The sequence below is a fragment of the Salvia hispanica genome, chromosome 3 (genome assembly GCF_023119035.1).
Source record: "Salvia hispanica cultivar TCC Black 2014 chromosome 3, UniMelb_Shisp_WGS_1.0, whole genome shotgun sequence".
In the NCBI taxonomy this organism is placed as follows: domain Eukaryota; kingdom Viridiplantae; phylum Streptophyta; class Magnoliopsida; order Lamiales; family Lamiaceae; genus Salvia; species Salvia hispanica.
The window spans coordinates 36,147,416-36,164,965 of NC_062967.1; the positions used below are offsets into that span (position 1 = coordinate 36,147,416).

At 31.3% G+C, this 17,550-nt stretch overlaps 3 long non-coding RNA genes across 3 annotated transcripts; all 3 read left to right on the forward strand.

The window, feature by feature from the left end:
* Positions 1-1,180: 1,180 nt before the first annotated feature.
* Positions 1,181-2,149, forward strand: LOC125213056. The gene is made up of 2 exons (XR_007174846.1): positions 1,181-1,251; positions 1,801-2,149. It is a non-coding gene; the product is annotated as an uncharacterized LOC125213056 (long non-coding RNA).
* A 2,297-nt stretch (positions 2,150-4,446) lies between these two features.
* LOC125212814 lies at positions 4,447-5,606 on the forward strand. Its single transcript, XR_007174778.1, has 2 exons — positions 4,447-4,498; positions 5,332-5,606. It is a non-coding gene; the product is annotated as an uncharacterized LOC125212814 (long non-coding RNA).
* A 2,825-nt stretch (positions 5,607-8,431) lies between these two features.
* LOC125211865 lies at positions 8,432-9,349 on the forward strand. Its single transcript, XR_007174575.1, has 2 exons — positions 8,432-8,497; positions 9,063-9,349. It is a non-coding gene; the product is annotated as an uncharacterized LOC125211865 (long non-coding RNA).
* Positions 9,350-17,550: the final 8,201 nt, after the last annotated feature.

Here is a 17,550-nt window from a genome sequence, read left to right on the forward strand (position 1 = left end):
TTATTGACGTTTTTCGTTGATCGTATTGACATTTAGGGATTAATGATCTAAGCCCTTAATTTGAATATCTAATTGCTAATATTTAGTTGTAGTTAGCAATTAAGTTATGAGTTAGCAATATAACACTCTCCATTATTATATATCCCTATATTTTTTGACTGGGCCGCTTGGTGATATACTTTTTCAGTCCTAAAAGAATATGCACTTTGGGTTCGACACATGTTTTAATTCAAAATTGGTAAAGTAGAAAAGATGTAGAGAGAAAATGTAATTAAGTGGATTATTGTTTGTGGAGAATAAGTCTCCTCATTAGAGAGAAAAAAGTTTCCAAAACTAGAAAGTCCATATTCTTGTGGAACAAATTAAAAAGGAAAAAAGGTTCATATTCTCGTGGATGGAGGGAGTATTAGGGAGAGCTAATGCATATTTAACATAATCATCCTAATATATGAGGCTATGAGTAGATAATATAGTCATATAGTATTATATAAACGTAGAGTCATTAGCCATCATGCCATCACCTTTTTAATGGAAAATTAAAGAGATGAAGAGAAGAGGAAATAAAGAGAGAAGAATTGACAAGTCTGAAAAAGTGAAAAAATGAAAGAGACAGCCTTGCTCCATTTATCGGATTTTAAAAAATGCAATGTTTTGAGGATACTTCAGTCCCAAAATTAGTTAAAAAAATGAAAAATACCAAAAATGTGATTATATCATAATTTCAAGAATGTCCCATGCTTCTTTTAAACTTCAGGGACTAAACTTATCAAAGACTGTTTATATAGTTCAGTTAACTATTTTAATTATAAAGGAAAGACTTTTACTCGTAGAGTCGTAGTCACGTTTTTACACATAAAAACTATGTAAATTTACAATAACTCTTTATTGGAGCTTACAAATAGAGGTCAATGGATACCATATAAAAAGTTTCATATCGTTATCATACATTGCCGCTATATTGCTAACATATTTGATAGATCGACAGGTTTTTACTTTGAGATAAGTGCATTAAAGAAAAAAAAACCAAAATAGAACTCCATTGTCTTTCTAATTTCTATGTAAAAATAATAGAAATTTGTTATCAATGCAATTCAAATAAACATAATACTATTTTTCTTCAATTCATGCAAGTTTACACTATAAAAGGGAATGAACGTGTGAAGTTAGATATCAACCTAAACCTCACTCTCAAAATGGCTAAACAATTCTCAACTCTCTCGATCCTTCTTCTTTGCCTCTTCTTTGCTTCTCGTAAGTTTACACACTTTCATAATCTCTTCTTAGCCTACTAATCTTTTGGATAATAACATGTAAATGATTTCATTTTGGAAATCAGTTAAAAACTAGTCTTATTTTCCTTTTGATTACTAGACTAGCTAGTTTGTTATCAAATGTTATTTTTCCATCTCACTCATTGTATATATTTACATTCTGTCCAAAAAAAAATCCATTTTTTTACATCTATATAATTTTATACTCCCTCCGTCACACGTTTGTCGTATTCTATTTTGGGTTGTCCCAAGTTACTTTAGTCATATCTCTTTTTGACTAAAGACAGAACATCTAATCATACCTACTTTATTTTTTTTTTTTTTTTACGTATTCTCTCATCTCTCTCTTACTTTATTCACTTATTTAACTCACTAAGCACAACTTTTTTAAATCCCGTGTTGAAAAGAAACGCCTTAAGTAACGTGGGATGGAGGGAGCTAGCTAGACACAAATATGACAATATGTCAAGACTACTACATAAATATATGGATATATTCTTTATCCCTGATTTATTAATTTAATTTGCAGAGGAGATAATAGTGACTGAAGCAGCTCAATGCTCAGCAAAAAGCTATTTGTTTGAGGGGAATTGCTCAAGCTCTAACGCTGACTACTGCAATTCAGTTTGTAAGAAAGAGGGCTTCTTAGCTGGTGCATGCAAAAGCTCCATATGTATCTGCCAAAAAAATTGCTAAGAGCGGCGGCGGAAACTTATACTAATAATGTTGCATTTTGTTAGAATTGTAACTGTGATAAGAGGTTAATAATGTTGTACTCCCTCCGTTTCTTCATAGTTGAATCATTTTTCTATTTCGGGAAGTTTCTTCATAGTTGAGTCATTTCTATATATGGTAACTTTTTTCTCTTTCTTACTTTACTCTCTCTTACTTTATTATCTCTACTTTATTCACTTTATATTTTATTCTCTCTACCTTTTCCTCTCTCTTACTTTTTTATCTATTTATTTAACACACCCAACATTCATTTCTAAAACTCCGTACCGAAAAATTCCGCCTAAGACGGAGGGAGTATTTCTTATCGTGACAAAAATTAAGAAAAAATTGTTTATTATGTTATATGAAGAAGAGATAGTAAACTGAAGTAAGAGTAAGAAAAGAGTAAGAATACACACCGACCATTATTGTCGCAATGGCAATGTCGAAATAGTAACTTAATTTCGACATTTTAAGACACCATTTGTAAGTGTAAGTTTGAATTTTGAACAAAGAAAATGGAGAAGTAATCAGACTAGAGGTGTCAAAATGATCGGGTCTGATGTTTTGAATCTGGAGTCAAACTAAGTCTACTCATATACATAAGGATCAAGCTTTTAAGACGATAACTATTTAAATCACAAATTTTGACCAATCCTATGAGGTTTGGAAACGAAATACTATCAATACGAAGTTTCAATTACTTAATGGTCGCATCCATGTATAAACCGACGTCCTTTGCCGATTATTAAAACAATGTTGTTTCGTTAAAATGAGAAAAGGAAATAAAGGGGAAAATATTTACTGAAATATCTCATTTTAGGTATCATGCGTTTTATATACAGATGTTACATTTGTCAACATGAAACTGTGATCTAGTATTCTGTTTTCAAATCTTTTATAATTTGAAAAAAATTCATGATCTAAATATCCCCATATCTTTAGACTTTGGGATGCTTTGTAAAAGCCCATCAAGCTAATTTATGTCTTAAGTTGGGTTGACCCGTTCATTTGTCTCTGACCTAAAAATAAATGGCTCTATACAAGAATCACGACATTATATAAAGTACTTCATCCGTCCTAAGATAAGCGAAACACTTTTTTTGGGCATAGAAATTTAAAAATTTATATTTAAAGAATTAAAATGGAGAGAGTAAAGTATGAGAGAGAAAAAAAATAGAGAAGTAAATAGAAAATAAAGTAGGTGGATAATAAAGTATTCCGTTATAGACATGACTTTTTGCTAAGTTCAAAGTTTAAGGTTCGTGGAGAAAAAGTAATATGACTCGCTTATCTTGGAACAGAGAAAGTACTCCCTCCGTCTCATTGAAGATGACCCACTTTCCTTTTTGGTTTGTCCCAATCAAGATGACCCATTGCTTAGAATGCTAAGTCTACTCATATATATAAGGATCAAGCTTTTAGGACGATAATTTAAATCACTAAGTTTGGCCAATCCTATGAGGTCAGGAAACGAAATACTATTAATACGAAGTTTCAATTACTTAATTGTCGCATCCATGTATAAAACGACGTCCTTCGCCGATTATTAAAACAATGTTGTTTCGTTAAAATGAGAAAAGGAAACAAAGGGAAAAATATTTAATGAAATATCTCATTTTAAGTATCATTAAAAGATAGGCGTTTTATACACATGATGATACAATTGTCAACATGAAACTGTGATCTAGTATTCTGTTTTCAAATCTTTTATAATTTGACAAAATTTCATGATCAAATATCCCCATATTTTTAGACTTTGGGATACTTTGTAAAAGCCCATCAAGCTAATTTGTGTCTTAAGTTGGGCTGACCCGCCCATTTTTCTCTGGCCTAATAATAAATAGCTCTATACAAGAATCACGACATTATACAAAGTACTTCATCCGTCTTAAGATAAACGAATCACTTCTTTTGAGCATAGAGATTTAAGAAATTCATCTTTAAAGAGTTAAAATAGAGAGGTAAAGTATGAGAGTGAAAAAAAAGTACTCCATAGAAATAAATAGAGAATAATGTAGGTTGATAATAAAGTAAAAGAAATGATTTTTTGTTAAAATAGTGAAACATCCTAAAAAGTAATATGATTTTGCTTATCTTGGGACGAAGAAAGTAATATTTTATGCTAAGTTTATAATTTAAGGTTGTTGAGAAAACTAATTTTTTTAAAAATTTTGTGATATTTTGCGCCAATATCCTAAAAAATTAATCTCAGAAATCTTTGTCATGTTTATTATTTGAGACGAGTGCATTCAAAGAGAATAACCACAAAAGTCCGTTATCTATCCATATAAAACAAAATGGAAAGTTGTTATAAAATTGGATTAAAATAAGATTTATTATTTTTTTCCATGAAAAAATTAATGGAAAATAAGCTTTATTATTTTTCTTCAATTTATGCAATTCTCCATTCTATAAATGAGCATATCAAATATCAACCTCAAATTATACTCTCAATATGGCTAAACAATTCACAACTCTCGCGCTCTTTCTTCTTTGTCTTTTGGCTTCTCGTAAGTTGACACACTTTTACCATATCTTCTTAGCCTACACATTTTTTTGGATATGTTATTGCATATTGGTCAAGGTCTAATTTTTGCAATTATAAAATTTAATTAAGTATATTTTCAATTTATTCTAATTTCTCAATATAAATCAATTATTTCGAAATTAGAAAATTTAGGTTTGTAATGTAAGGATTTGATCTTTGTTTTGGTTTGGTTTGTTCTTGGTTTTATAAGGCTCACGGGGTGTCTGTGGTAGCTGTTGTCCTCTACTTCTCTTTTATTGTAACTTTGATTCATTTGTACTTTTGAGCTTTTGACTTGCCATCGAGTTATAATATGAGTATGTTTTATACTTATAAAAAAATGTGAAGATTTAGTGGGGATATCACCTATGGGGATCTATTTTTATTTAAATTGTAATTTTCACTATGTTCCATCGACAAATAATTATTCCACATTATCGATCATAGCATCAGAAATCAATTAAAAAATATTATCCTTTTAACTAGAGTATTTTATTATCACATCTTGTTGTTCTATCTCGTTGATTACAACCTACACTCTTTTCATACCAAACATTATTTTTGTAACACTGTAACCGTTTTTTTCATTTAGTGCCTTGTAACATGAGTAAAATTTAGTGGATAGAACATGTTGCCACGTAACGTGTCAAGCCAATCACAATCATAGGAAGAGAGAATATATTTTTGCACTTGTGACTGGCTGAGCATATCACGTGACAAAATATATCTGAACTACTACTGAGTACATCCATTTAGATCAATTTTTTGATGGATTTAATCATTACATATATGTATAGTAACTAAATTCATTCGCAGAGGAGACAATGGTGATTGGAGCACATACATGCTCAAGGATAAGCACATTGTTTACTGGGACTTGCTCAGGTGGACCTATCCTTGATGCTTACTGCTCCTCAGAGTGTAAGGAAGAGGGCTATTTATTTGGTGAATGCACCAGTAATCAACAATGTCTCTGTACACAAATTTGCAATTAGAATTGTAACTTAATTAGATTTTGTTGCCAATTTAGGCATCAGAGTTTATGTATTTTCATAATTATAATGTCGAAATGGAAAACTTCATTTTGAATTTCCGACGTTTTCTATCACTCTTTGTAATTTTTACTTTAAATTTTGAACTAAGAAAACAGATGTTTCAAATTATCAGGTTTCATCTTTTGAGTCACAAAACGCCCGGTCTGGACCGCCGACTCACGTATCTAGATCCTATAAGGGTAGAAACGGAAAATTAAATATAGAGTTTCGATTCCTCAATTGTTGAATCCATGTACAGAACGACATCTTTTGGTGATGCTCAAAACAACATTGTTTTATTAAAATAAGAAAAGAAAAAGGTGGAAAAATATTTATTTTTGATGAACTACATTGTTTCGAACTTTGATAAAATATACTCCCTCCGTCCCGGCTAAGATGACACATTGCATAGTCGGCACGGGATTTTAGGAGTTATTGGTTAAAGTGTTTAATTGGAGAGAGAGAAGGTGGGTGTAAGTATTAAAGTAGAGAGATGAAGAAAGATGAATATTTTAACAGGAGTGAGAAAAAGTGGTTGAGTATATTAATTGGAGAGAGAAAGTTACCAAAAAAGGAAATGTGTCATCTTAGTTGGGACAAACTAAAAAGGAAAACGTGTAATTGTAAGCGGGACGGAGGGAGAAATGTTTTGTACACGGATAAGACAATGGCAAAAATTGAAACCTCGCAGTTTTAATATCCATTTTCAAATCTTGTATGATTGATCATAATTTATTCAAATTTTATGATTTAAATAACTATTATCACTAAAATTATAAGCTAAGCTATTGTTGAATATTGATGGTCTACTTTTATTGGACCTTAAGTATTTAGTCTAGTATTGGGCATGGCCCAATTGATTAAATGTTGTGGCCCAATGTTTGTGTGGTGATGGCCCAACCCGGCTTGATCCATTACTTACCTAGGCTGCACCGATGTTTGCCACATGGAGCTTTCACTCGGATCCTGCTTTGTGGCCGTTGATCTGAGTTGTGTTTGTTAAGTGAGAGGCTGACCTCTCACTTGCCATTATTCGATTACTCTCTCTCTCTCTCTCACTCTAGAACTCTTTGCCTTCTCTCTTCGTTCTCTCTCTGGTTTTCAGGCGACTTCGCCGGTGAACTCCTCTGATCTTTGGCATACACCGATTGATCCTTGTTTTAGTGGGTTCTATCGGTTTAGATCTTGAGTTTGGAGACTTTCTCGGTTTCCATTAGAGTGGTGGAAGGATTCTTACTTAGGGTTAGAATCTGGTGAAGTTTGGTGGTCAAGAAGTGAGAACTTGGGAGGATCTTGTGAGTTCCTGGTGATTGTGAGGTGCTCTGATAGTCTGGGTGACATTCGTGTGGCTAGGGTTTTCTGACCTAGTATTCAAAGGTTTCTCATCGTGTGACTTGTGGTAGAAGCGTGTGGGGAGGTCCTTGGCCTAGTGTAGTCACTGTTGTGACCTGAGCCATATCCTTACTGTTCTGTCTTTGTTGCATTTGCTTGTTGTTACTTAGATCCGAAAGGATCTTGTGTTGATTTACTGATCTATCTACTTTAGTGTGCAGGTACTAATTGGGCAAAGACTTGGATTCTAGATTGGTTAAAGTCTGGAATAGTTACGGCTTCAATTAGGGTTTGGTATTGTAATAGTTAGATACCTCAGTGAGTTAGATTACCTTGTAATCTTGTATCACCGTTTGTACAAGCCTTGTAACTTCTGAGATTAGTGATCTCAGAGATCAATCAATAAAAGAGATCCCGGTAATTAACGAATCCCAAGTGATCTGATCCCTATAGCTATCTAGGGCAAATCCATTTTTCTCTAGCCTATTACCCCTATTTTAAAGTGACGCAACTTTATTTTTTCAATTAATACTAAGAATTAATATATTTTGCAAAGCACTATTCCACACTTGAAAACAAACTACGAATCACTAATTTGCAATTCAGTTTTTTATAGATCGAACATTATGCAGTTATGCACTTGCATCGTTATTCAACATTCTATTACAAACAAATGTTTAATTAGTTTTATCAATTATTAACTATTGCAACTCAGTTTGTATAAAAGAGGGTTTCTTCTCGGGAAGTGAGTTGATAATTTTCATATTATGTCTCACTTCTCATTTTAAATTGTCCTACTAAATATGTTACTCCATATTTTTATATTTAAAAAATTTCCCTATCACATTGGTATAAAAATTTCACTTAACCCACAAAATAAAATTTTGTAAAATCTCGTGTCATGACAGAGGGAGTACTAATATTGCAATTAAAAATGCAATTTTCTTCATGGACTTAACATGTTGTGTGCGTTTTAATGCACCTTCTATTACGATACGAGACATACTATTAGGAGTAGATTCCAATTGAATATTAATAATTAAAACAGGGCCCGAACCCAACCCGGACCTAAATTTCACCTAACCCAACTTAGTATTTTTTTGGTCAAAATTATAAAAAAAAATTCACATTAAACCAGTATATTTTTATTAAGAACAACGATTAATTTTGCAACAATCAATTTTGATGGAAATTTTAGGAATTTTATAGACAATTATCCTGTATCATGCTATTATCGTAACAAATTTTTGTCATTGCTAGATTGTGGATTGTGGCTATATTATTGCTAGCATTACGGTCGGTTGACATGCTTATTATTATTTGAGACAAGTGCTTTTGAAAACAATTACCACTAAAATGCATTATCTTTCCACATAAAATAAAATGGAAATTGTTATAAATTGTGATGAAAAGAATATTTATTATTTTTTTCCATGTAAAAGTAATGGAAAATTGGGATAAGCTTTACTAGTATGATTTTTCTTCAATTTATGCAATTCTCCACTCTATAAAAGGGTGTAATCATATCAAATATCAATCTCAAAATTTCACTCTCAAAATGGCTAAACAAGTCTCAATTCTCTCGCTCTTTCTTCTCTGCATCTTCTTGGCTTCTCGTAAGTTTACACACTTTCACCGTATCTAATCTTAATTAAGTAATTTTGAATTTATTCTGCTTTATATAATCATAAATTATTGCATTTTGGTCAAATCTCTAAACAATTTAATTCCATCTCATTGATTAATTTATATACTCTTTTCCATAAAAATAGTCCATTTTAACCAAATACACTAACAAAACTAAAATCATCTCTTTTTCTTTATCAGATTATCTCATAGCATATTCTATTATTTTCAATTTACGTGCACTATCTCATAGTAAAATATAGTACTCCGTATCTATGGTTTGCTATTTAGAGGTTGCAACAAGAGTAAAAATTTAGTGGACAAAACACGTTGCCATGTGACTGTGTCAAGGAAAATCACAATCATAAGTGGAGAGATTTTTTTATCCCTCGCAATTATGATTGGCTGAAGCGAGAAAATGTGTCTAAAACCACTAAATTTGTACTGAGCAAGCGATTTATTTGGATAAATTTTTGATGGGATTAGATGTAATCCAAATACAAGACTAAGTTTATGGATTTAATCTTTATCTATTCCAACTAATTTCATTTGTAGAGGAGATAATGGTGACCGAAGCAGTGGAATGCACAATAAAAAGCACTTTGTGGACTGAGCTTTGCCCATTTGATGCCAGAGTAAAGGACTTATGCAACAAAACTTGTATTAGAGAAAACTACATATGGGGTGATTGCGAAAACTTAGATTGTATGTGCCATTATGATTGCTAGTGGAATTGAACTTAGATTTTGTTGCCAATATTAGGCATCAGAATTTATGTATTTTGATATACATGTTGCCAATAATAATATCGAAATGGAAATTTGAATTTCCGATGTTTTCAATCACCCTTTGTGAGTCTTATTTTGAAGCTTGAACTAAGAAATCAGAGGTGTTAGAATGCCGGATTTCATCTTTTGAGTCACAAAATGCTCGGGCTAGACCGGCCGACTTGCATATCTAAATCATACTATGAGGTTTAGAAACAAAATACTAAATACGAAGTTTAGGTTTTTTAATTATCTTATTCATGTACATAATGATGTCAATATACGACGTTTTGTACACGATGAACAATCTCAAAAACTGAAAACTCTCAATTTGATATTCAGTTTTCAAGTATTATATGATTGATAATAATTTAACTAAATTTTTAAAACAATCTCAAAAACTGAAAACTCGCAATTTGATATTCAGTTTTCAAGTATTATACGATTGATAGTAATTAAACTAAATTTTGTGATTGAAATAACTACTTTCTACCTGCACAAGTCAATCGGGCTGATTTGGGTCTCAATTCGGGCCAAGCCATCCATTTTTCTCTAGTCTATTCCCCCCACTTTTAAAGTGATGAAACTTTATTTCTTCAATTAAAACTTAAAAAATCAACACTTGAAAGAAAAAGGATTTAATTGGCAATTCAGTTTTAAATAGATCGAACACTATGCACCTACATGCTTATTCAACATACATTACAAACGTTCCTCAATTATTAATATTGCATTATAAATGATCAATCAAAATGTTATATCTCCCAAATAATTTAGTGAAAATAAGTTTGATCAATCCTGTAATTGTAAGAAATTAGAATTGTGAATATAATATGCAGTCGCGTAACGAAATCATGTACTCCGTATGAAGTGTAATTAGGTACACCATACCGATAATGGTATATTGTAGACACTATCGAAAATATCGATATGAAAAAGGTAATTAAATTGCTCGTAAATTTCTAAACTTTTGTCAAATTTTGGTTTTGCATACCAACTTAAAATTTTTCTATAATATACCAAATTATTGATTTGTTCTATTTTGAAATCAATTACTAACATTTTATGATTTTGAAATCAATCAAGATTTCGACGTTAACATAGCCTAATGACGTACTTACATGATACTATTGGAGGTCAACCAAAATGATGCCATAGTTTTTAGGCAGCGAAATAACGTATTATTATATTAAATAAAATAATTTAATTTGTTGAATTACAATTTATATTTATCCATATTAGAGCATCTCCAATCATTCCACTAAACTCAAACTCATTTTAGTGTAAATCACACACTAAATATTGATTTTACTCCAACCATTTACACTAAACTCAAACTTAAAAGAATATTCTCTATATTATGTCTTTTTTACTCACAAAATTTGAAAAACTTTTAGGTATTGGTTTAGTGTAAACCTAAAGATAAAATATTTTTTTCTCAAAAACCAAAAATAGGATAGGTTTTTGAGTACTATTGGAGCAAAATACCTATCCCATTTTAGGTTTTAGTGTACCCTTGGAGATGGTCTTAGAGCATCTCCAACCATTTACACTAAACCCAAACTCATTTTAGTGTAAATGTCACACCAAATATGATTTTACTCCAACTATTTACACTAAACTCAAACTTAAAAGAATATTCTCTCTATTATGCTCTTTTTACTCACAAAATTTGAAAAAGTTTTGGGTTTGAGTTTAGTGTAAACCTAAAGATAGGTATTTTTTTCTTAAAAACCGAAAATGAGATTGGTTTTTGAGTATTATTGGAGCTAAATACCTATTCCATTTTAAGTTTTAGTGTATCCTTGGAGATGGATATGGTATTAGAATTAGAATAATGATTGATTGTAAATCAAAACAAATCAATCAATAAATTGTCAATTTATATGCGGATTTAAATACTACTACTATTATTGTACCGAATTTTTGTCTTACCTCGATTGTGGCTATATTGCTAACATATTTGGTCGATTGACATGTTAATTGTTTGAGACGAGTTCTTTTAAAATAAATAACCACAAGAGAAGTTGGTTATCTTTCCATGTAAAAATAATGGAAAGTAGTTATCGATGGAATTGAAACCTCAGTAGTTTGTAACTAAGCTACCTAGCTCAAGTCCATTGGGCTGATTTGGGTCTTGAATTGGGCCGCAGAATTTGTCGATCTGCAACATTCAATAAAAAACCTATTAATGTAAAAAATGATCATCCAAATATTCGTATCTCTTTCAAATATGTGATCAATAAAGCACTCGAGATTTGGAAAAGGGCTGTGCTATTATGCACACACACATTAAATTATTTAATAATAAAAAATATTAATATTATAGTATTATAATTTATAAATGAAATAATGGAATGAGGGGAATTGCAGCCCTGCTGTGCTATCACCCACATGGGATCCAAACCCCACGTTTTTAATGGGAATTTAAAGAGATGGAGAAAAGGAGATTGAGAGATAGGATTTGACAAATTTGAAAAAGTGAAAAAGTGAAAAAGTGAAAGAGACAGCTTTCAAATGTCTAAAATGCATATCATGTTTTGTGGTTACTTCAGACACGAAATTAGTTAAAAATAAATGAAAAATACCAAGAATATGAGTAGTAATTTCAACTAAACTTCAGGGACAAATTTTGTCCAAACTCAAAAGATCAAAGACGGCTTAACTTAACACTATTTTGAAAAAATTTTAAAATAGTAATTTTCAAAAGATCAAAGATCAAAGACTAATTTTGAATAATTTTCCTTAAAAATTAATATAAAAATTATATTTTTTCTCTTCACTTAACCCATAAAACAAAATTTTATAAAATCTCATGTCATTTTACAAATGTGATTTCTTAAGGGATGGAGGAAGTACTAATATTGCAATTAGAAATGCAATTTCTTCATGGACTTAACATGTTGTCCTTGTTTTAATGCACATTCTATTAAGATATGAGGCATACTATTAGGAATAGATTCCAATTGAATATTAATAATTAATATTATGAATAAGTGAACCCTATACATAAAAAAATTATACTCAGAGTGATTTATAGTTTTCCAACCTTTCCAAATACCAAATGCTTGCTCATGGGTCCAAGCCCGACCCACACTTATAGGGGTGTCAAAATGGATATCGGGTATTGGATAGCCGATATCCGAACCCCAAATATCATGTAATTGGATATCCGATATCCGATTTTTTGGGTTTCGGGATCGGGTTCGGGTATAGGATTTTTGAATTATCGGGTATATTATCGGATAATCACACTTATAGGATTATCCGAACCACACTTATAGGATTTTTGAATTATCGGATAATCCGATACCCGATCGGGGAGTTGGGAATTACACGATTTTTTTTTAAAAAAATTAAATTTAATAAATTATGTATTTATTCTATTATTTAAAAAAATTAAATAATTAAATCTAGTCCCAAAATCTTTCATTCTTTAGTCACATTTAGGGTTAATATATGAATTGTGATGTTTATTATTGATGAATTATGGATCCTATAACTTATGAATTTTTTATTTTTAAAAATTTGTAGTAGTTTTTTCTCTTAATCGAACTAATTCAAGTTTGTATCAAATTCGAACTAATTATAAGTTTGTATTTCTAAAAGTTTGTAGTTAGTTTTGTTAAAAAAACTAAAATCTAAATTAAAATAAAAATTCAAAATCGAGACTGAATACCCGATTTTTCAGGATTGGATACCTGAGTCGGTTATCTGGGTACCCGTAATCATTTTCGGATTGGGTATCGGATAATAGATTTTGGAAAATTCGGGATCGGGTACCCGAAATTTTCGGGTCGGGTATCCCCAGATACCCGATTTGACAAGCCTACACACCTATATTTCACCCAACCCAATTAACCTAGTATTTTTTTTGTCAAACTACAAAATTTTTTCACATTAAACCAATATATTTTTATTAAGAGCAACGATTAGTTTTGCAACAATCAATTTTGATGGAAAGTTTAGGAATTTATAGACAATTATCCTATATCATGCTATTATCGTAGCAAAATTTTGTCATGGCTAGATTGTAGATTGTGGATTGTGGCTATATTATTGCTAGCATTTTGGTCGGTTCACTACAAAAAAAACTCGCAATTTAGTGACGGAAAATTTCGTCACTAATCAGAGAAATTTAGGCACTAAACAGATTTAGTGACAGATCATGTATTGACGGATCCGTCAATAATAAGCTTGTCCGAAAAAAAATTAGTGACGGATTTGTCTGTCACTAAAGATACTATGACGGAAATCAAAGGCGGTCACTGTGGTAAATTCAGATTATTGATGGAATATTCTGTCACGAATTAGTGACTGACATTTTTCAGTTGCTTATCCTTCACTAATCCCTGAAATTTTCGTTGCCATCACTAACTCCGTCACTAGTTAGCGTTTTATTTCTGTAGTGGTTGACATGTTTGTTATTTGAGACAAGTGATTTTAAAAACAGTTACCACTAAAATGCATTATCTCCATGTAAAATAAAATGGAAATTGCTATAAAATGTGATGAAAAGAATATTTATTATTTTTTTCCATGTAAAAGTAATGGAAAAATGGGATAAGCTTTATTAGTATGATTTTTCTTCAATTTATGCAATTCTCCACTCTATAAAAGGTAGCGAATGTAATCATATCAAATATCAATCTCAAAATGGATAAACAAGTCTCAATTCTCTCGCTCTTTCTTCTCAGCTTGGTTTATCGTAAGTTTGCACACTTTCACCATATCTAATTTTAATTAAGTAATTTTGAATTTGTTCTGGTTTATACAATCATAAATTATTGCATTTTGGTCATAATCTCTGAACAATTTAGTTCCATCTCATTGATTAATTTATACACTCTTATCCATAAAAAATAGTCCATTGTTACCAAATACACTAACAAAATTAAAATCATCTCTTTTCTTTAATAGATTATCTCATAGCATATACTATTATTTTCAATTTACAAACACTATCTCATACTAAAATATAGTACTCCGTATTTATAACAGTTTTTATTTGGAGGTTGCAACGAGATTAAAAATTTAGTGGACAGAACACGTTGCCATGTGACGTGTCAAGGAAATCATAATCATAAGAAGAGAGTTTTGTTTTTGTTTTGTTTTTCACAATTATGATTGGCTGAACACACCAAGTAAGAAAATATGTCTAAAACAACTAAATTTGTAATGAGCACTAAAATTTATTTAGATTAATTTTTTATGGGATTAGATGTAATCCAAATACAAGACTAAATTTATGGATTTAATCGTCAACTATTCTAACTAATTTCATTTGCAGAGGAGATGATGGTGACTGAAGCAGCCTTCTGCTCAAAAAAAAGCACCACGTTTGCTAAGGTTTGCCATGATGACGACAAATGACAAATGACAAATGACAAATGACAAATTAAAAGACGACAGAAACTTACCTATAGACTTTCTAAACTGATTGATGAAACGTTGACAAATTAATTTTTTTTTGAAATCGGTTGAATTCTATCCAGGGATTGGTTCCAAAATTATTCTATTCTCTTGTCGACCTACTATGGCAGTATTTACTATATATACCACAATTTTACTATGAATTTCACTATTTCACGAATATAATTGATCCAAATAACATTTATCATTCAAAATTAAAATTTTAAAGAATTAAACACCCTAAACTAGTAATTTCACGAATTAAAAATTGTGCAAACAAATCAAAGCACTATAGATTGTAATTGAAGGAAAAAAGTTGAGACATGGGTGAAACACTTAAAAATGGAGTGTGATAGGATGAGTATATGATGATGCATGATTTGTGGAGTAAAAAAAATTGGCAGGATTTGGAATCGTGGGAGGCTGTAAGGCACGATGAAGAGAGTGAGATTCATGGAAGAGTTCTAAAAGTGAAAACAAATGATTATGGAAGATATGATCCTGCGCCTTCTTTCGTTGAGCCTCCTTTCAAACTCATCCCCAACTAATATTTAAACTCAATATCTCTACCCACATCATCTTTTAATATATACTCCTATGTAATGTGAATCTATTTAGTTAATTAGTGCGTCACAAATATATATAGTAATGATCAATCCCTTCTTAGCTTCTATTGTAAAAAAATGTATGTCTACGCATGTATTTGTATCATGAATGTTGGGTTTTGTATGTTACGCTTTTCAAGCTATAAATTTTTATCATATTATTTTCCGAGTCTTTTTTATTATGTATTTTAGGGGATGTGATCAAATGAAAACTTGAAATTTTACACTGTGTTAATATTATATTGAAATTGTATTGAAGCTGTGTTGAGGAGTTTTGAATTTGTACAATATATAAGTTTGCATTTTATCACTACCCTGTATTTATATATGTGCCTACTATGATTCTCTATCACACGTTAGGAAACCTTATAAGATAAGTGACGATAAAGTGCAACTCTAAATATTCTATATATACACATATAGAGTAGTGATATAGGGCAACCATCACTTAAATATATAACTAGAGAATAAATCTCAGCCACACGATCAAGAAAATTAAGGGTTGATATTCAACATATGCTTTTGAAATTGTCCCAGATTTTACTTCATTATAAGAATGAATTAGTTTACTATAATAAGGCGGAGGGCAAAATAGTCATTTACAAAAGTTAGGGTTAAAATCAATTACACTCATTTTGAAAAATGCATCGTTTCGCCATAACCCACTGCGCTTCTTCTTCTCCACTCTCTTCTCTCAATGGAAACCTAGGGTTCCGCCGTTTCCTCTATCTTTGTTGCTCATTTCAGCCGCTTCTCTTACTACCCGCTAAGTTTCAACATCTAGTCATCGTTTACGCCAGCGTTGGGGTAGGGTTGGGCCATGGGATGTTTGCGGTGAAGGGTCTCGCCGGAGAGGCGTTGGGAGAGAGATCGGTGGTGGTGTAGCCATTGTTGTTTTCGGTTGGGATTGTATAACCATTAGCAGTGACTGTCAGCTCTCTCTCTCTTTATATATACTTACTACACTAATTGGATAAAAGTATGTATGTTTATATCTCTATTGCAACTGTGCTTCAAACTATATTGTGAATTACGGAGTGAAAAAAAATACAAATTTACACACACTAGTCTTATTCTTATGCACAGTCTTTCTAGAGAGAGAGATCTGCAGGGATGAAAAAACAATGCATTATAAGCAAGGATCACAAACACTTCACTCTAAGCACATTTTACTTCACTGGGATGAAAAAATAGTGCACTATAAGCACGGATCACAAACACTTCACTCTAACCATAAAATACTTCAATTTATGTACATTTTACTTCACTGAGATGAAAAAATAGTGCACTATAAACGTGGATCACAAACACTTCACTCTAACCATGGAATACTTCACTCTAAGCATGTTTTACTTCACTGATATGAAAAAATAGTTCACTATAAGCATGGATTACAAACACTTCACTCTAAACATGGAATACTTCACTTTAAGGACGTTTTACTTCACTGAGATGAAAAATCAGTGCACAATAAGCAAAGATCACAACACTTCACTCTAAGAATGAAATACTTCATTTTAAACACGTTTTACATCATTGAGATGAAAAAATAGTGCACTATAAGCATGGATCACAAACACTTCACTCTAAGCATGAAATACTTCACTTTAAGCACGTTTTACTTCACTGAACTGAAAAAACAATGCACTATAAACAAGGATCACAAACACTTCACTCTAAGCACATTTTACTTCAATGAGATGAAAAAATAGTGCACTATAAACGTGGATCACAAACACTTCACTCTAACCATGGAATACTTCACTTTAAGGACGTTTTACTTCACTGAACTGAAAAAACAGTGCACTATAAGCAAGGATCACAAACACTTCACTCTAACCATGGAATACTTTACTTTAAGCACGTTTTTACTTCACTGAAATGAAAAAATAGTACACTATAAGCAAAGATCACAAACACTTTACTCTAACCATGGAATACTTCACTTTAAGCACAATGAAAAAATAGTGCACTATAAGCATGGATCACAAACACTTCACTCTAAGCAAGAAATACTTCACTTTAAGCACGTTTTACTTCACTTAACTGAAAAAACAATGCACTATAAACAAGGATCACAAACACTTCACTCTAAGCACATTTTACTTCAGTGAGATAAAAAAATAGTGCACTATAAGCACAGATCACAAACACTTCACTCTAACCATAAAATACTTCACTTTATGTACATATTACTTCATTGAGATGAAAAAAATAGTGCACTGTAAGCGTGAATCACAAACACTTCACTCTAACCAT